Genomic DNA, 4,601 nt, shown 5'->3' on the forward strand with positions numbered 1-4,601 from the left:
GGGCACCCCTGTCCTAGGAGCTATGTTGTCAGAGGCTCCATGCCCCCGGCAGGGTCACCCAAGTCAAACAGGTCCTAGGTGAGGGATAAGACGAAGTGCAGCCCAAAGATCCTTTATGATGTGTAACAACATTGGATCTAGTGTTCTCTCGCCGGGGCCCCACTCTGGAGCCAAGCCTGGAGGTAGGGCACGTTGGCGAGTGCTTGGTGGCCAGGCTTTCGCCCATGGATCCCAGCTGGGCACAGCCCGAAAAGGAGACATGGGTCCCCTTCCCATGTGCTCTCCACCTGTGAGAGGGGCCGGAGAGGTCAGGTGCCGTCTTTGTTGGGCAGTGATCGAGAGCTAGGACTTTGGTCCCTATCTGGTTCTCAGCTAGGGAAGTGGAATGTCACCTCTCTGGTGGGGAAGGAGCTTAAGCTATATGTGAGGTTGAGAAGTTCCGACTAGATATAGTTGGGCTCACCTCAACGCACTGCTCTGGCTCTGGAACCAGTCTCCTCCAGATGGGTTGGGCATTGTTTCACTTCGGAGTTGCCCCTGCTGAGAGGCACCAAGCAGGAGTGGGCATACCTATTGCCCCCCCCGCATCTTGATGCCTGTACGTTGGGGTTCTCCTCAGTGAAAGAGAGGGTAGCCTCCCTTTGCCTACATGTGGGGGGATGGGTTCTGACTGTTTGTGCCTATGTGCCTTCAGATTACCCACCCTTTTTGGAGTCCTTGGAAGGGGTGCTGGAGAGCACTCCTAATGGGGACTCCCTTGTTCTGCTGAGGGAATTCAACGCTGACGTCGGCAATGACAGTGAGACCTGAAGGGGCATGGTTGGGAGGAACAGCCCCACTGATCTGAACCAGAGTGGTGTTTTGTAATTGGACTTCTGTGCTTGTCATGGATTGTCCATAACGAACATTATGTTCAAACATAAGGGTGTATGTATGTACTCTTGGCACCAGAACACCCTCGGCCACAGTTCAATGATCAACTTTGTTGTCATCTTGTCTGATCCAAGTGGGTTGTGGCTGGGTGGTCGCTGAGGCAAAAACTCTGATATGGGAGGAGTTCGGAGAGGCCATGGAAAAAAGACTTCCATACAGCTTCGAGGTGATTCTGGTCCACCATCCGGCATCGGGGGTGAGTTCCCCACCAACATAGTTTATGGTGGGGATGGTGTGCTGCTGACCTCAACCTGGGACATGGTCACCCAGGTGTTTAAAAGCTCCTTGGTGGCAAGGCGTCGTGAGTGGATGAGATTTGCCTGGAGTTCCTTAAGGCTCTGGATGTTGTGATGTTGCGTTGGTTGAAGCGACTCTACAATATCGCATGGACATCGGGGGCAGTTCCCCTGGATTGGCAGACTGGGGTGGAGGTCCCCTTTTTTAAAAAGAGAGACCATTGAGTCTGTTCCAACTGTAAGAGGATCACACATCTAAGCCTCCCTGGTAAGGTCTATTCAGGGGTCCTGGAGAGGTAGGTCCGTCGGATAGTCAAATCTCAGTTTCAGGAAGAGCAATGTGGTTTTCATCGTGGTTGTGAAACACTGGACCAGCTCTACACTCTCAGCAGGGTCCTGGAGTGTGCATGGGAGTTTGCTCAACCAGTCTACATGTTTTTTGTGGACTTGGAGAAGGCGTTCGACCGTGTCCCTCGGGGAGTCCTCTGGGAGGAACTCCGGGAGTATGAGGTACCAGGCCTGTCGATACAGGCTGTTAGGTCCCTGTATGACCAGTGCCAGAGCTTGGTCTGCATTGCTGGTAGTAAGTTGAGCTCATTTTCAGTGAGAGTTGGACTCCGCCAAGGTTGCCCTTTGTCAACAATTCTGTTCATAACTTTTATGGACAGAATTTCTATGCACAGCCAAAGTGTTGAGAGGATCTGTTTTGATGGCCTTAGGATCACATCTCTGCTTTTTGGGTATGATGTATTCCTATTGGCTTCATCAGATCATGAGCTTCAGGTCTCACTGGAGCGGTTCGCAGCCGAGTGTGAAGCAGCCGGGATGAGAATCAGTGCCTCCAAATCTAAGACCATGGTCTTGAGCCGAAAAGGGTAGAGTGCCTTCTCCGGGTCGGGGAGGAGGTCCTGCCCCAAGTGGAGGAGTTTAAGTATCTCAGGGTCTTGTTCACAAATGAGGGAAGAAAGGACTGGGAGATTGATAGGTGTTTTGGTGCTGTATCTGCAGTGATGCGTGTGCTGTACCTGTCTGTCGTGGTGAAGCGAGAGCTGAGCCACAAGGCAAAACTCTTGCTTGCACCTCACCGGTCCGTTCCTACCCTCATCTATGTTGGGCGGCTGTGGTGGAGTGGTTAGGGGAGTCATCCTGGAACCAGATGGTTGCCGGTTCGATCCCCCATCCAGCCGTTTCAGTCATTGTGTCCTTGAGCAAGATACTTCAACCCACCTTGCCTGCTGATGGTAGTCAGAGGGTCTGGTGGCGCTGGTGCATGGCAGCCTCACCTCTGTCAGTGCGCCCCAGGGCAGCTGTGGCTACAATGTAGCTTACTGCCATCAGTGTGTGAATGCGTGTGAATGGGTGGATGTCTGAAGTGTAAAGTGCTTTGGGGTCCACGTGGACTTGATAAGGCGCTAAATAAGTTCAAGCCATTTACCATTTACCTTTTATGTTCACGGGCTTTGGGTAGTGACCGAAAGAACGAGATCGCGGATACAAGCGTCCAAAATGAGTTTCCTTCGCAGGGTGTCTGGGCTCTCCCTTAGAGATAGGGTGAGAAGCTCAGTCATCCAGGAGGCACTCAGAGTAGAGCCACTGCTCCTCCACGTCAAGAGGAGCCAGTTAAGGTGGCTTGGGCAACTGGTTAGAATGCCTCCTGGATGCCTCCCTGGTGAGGTGTTCCGGGCATGTCCCACTGAGAAGAGGCCCAGAGGAAGGACACGCTGGAGGGACTATGTTTCACAGCTGGCCTGGGAACACCTTGGGATTCCCCCAGAGGAGCTGGCCCAAGTGGCTAGGGAGAGGGAAATTTGGGTCACTCTGCTTAGGCTGCTGCTCCTGAGACCCAACCCTGGATAAGAGTAAGAAAAGAGACGGACAGACAATGACGCCTGACTCATCAGCTACTGTATTTTCAGCTTTTAAGAATAATTCTTTTGCAACCTGGAGCTGTGGCCACTCTGGGAGCACGACCATATGAACTTGTGCTTGAAGTTGTAAAATATTTCAAGGCTTATATTGGATGGCTGTGCCAGGTGAGCCCTCAGTAACAGCAGCTTAACGCGCACACACTCATGTGACAAATTTTTACATTCAACTACTTATTTAGAAAATGTTCTCATTCATGTTAGATTTAATTCCTTTTTCTGAATTTAGAAATAATTTCTGATCATGCATGGGTCACAAAAATATGTCCATCACACACTTTGGACATAAATTGCATCTATTTACCATGTGTAAATGGAGGCGTGTCAGGGGAGGTGYTGTGTGCTCAGTTCAACATTGATTGTGATGTACAAATGAAATGTGCGTGGATTCCAGAGTACGCATTGTTTGATACATCTGGATTTATTTGTGTCTACGCTGTTTTCTTGATTTGACCGTATGCCATGTTTCAGTAAGAAATCCACACAAGTCTTTGCACGAGGCTCCAGATGATTCTGTCATGGCCCATATGGGCATTGACATTAATATCATGAGATAGATATTTTTTCAATCAGGGTTTTGAGTTATTAGGCTGATCCCTACCTGGACAACAGAGCCCCCCAGGATCATGTGGGTGCTTAAACCCCTCCATCATGTTGAGGTGGTGATTCTGTGGAATGTTCTTGGAATGTGGCATTCAGTCATAATGAGTGGATGGAAACTTCTGAATGCAACTACTGTATATTGTATACAAACAGTTAAACCCACAACACAAGATAAAGCCCAGTATGTAAACCAAAACATTACTGAAAGAGAATGTTAATATACAGTCAATTTTTACCTCCACATTTTTCAAATCGAATTAAACCAGCAGCATTTCTGTGTCAGATAAAATGATAACTTGATGTTGTCATGATGGATAAATGTGCAAAATATCTTATTTCTGCCTGTTATCAAGAAAACAGATCAAAAACGACTGTTTAGAAAAGACTCAGTAAAAACTGATGTGAAATATTTAACTAAAGATGAATCCTGGGTACTTTATTATTCAAACCAATGTTGTCTGACTGAGCAGCCACAGATGTATAATTTAGTAAAATGTGTGGGCAAAACAGGCACAGCTTCGAATTATTATAATTTTATAAATTATTATAGCATTGATTAGGAGTTCTTACAGTACAATAAATTGAAAATTGTTTGGTGTAAGTAAACTGGTTATATGACAGCTGATCCCTCTCCAACAAACACTAAAATACAGCTAAAAACTTGTGAGAACTTTTTATTCAATGAGTTTCAGTGAACTTTCATGACCTATTTTGTGCAGACTGATCAACTGTTGGCAGACCAAGCTATTGTTCAAGTAAATAAAAATCATACAACTTTTGAGGAAAAGAAAACAGCTAAACGACCTCAGTCTGTGTGACATTCAAATGAAGCACATTGATCATTAACAACCACAGCATTTAAATAAACAAACAAGTAAGTAAACAAACAAACAAACAAACAAAC

Source organism: Austrofundulus limnaeus, unplaced genomic scaffold, assembly GCF_001266775.1.
Source record: "Austrofundulus limnaeus strain Quisiro unplaced genomic scaffold, Austrofundulus_limnaeus-1.0 Scaffold489, whole genome shotgun sequence".
Lineage (NCBI taxonomy): Eukaryota > Metazoa > Chordata > Actinopteri > Cyprinodontiformes > Rivulidae > Austrofundulus > Austrofundulus limnaeus.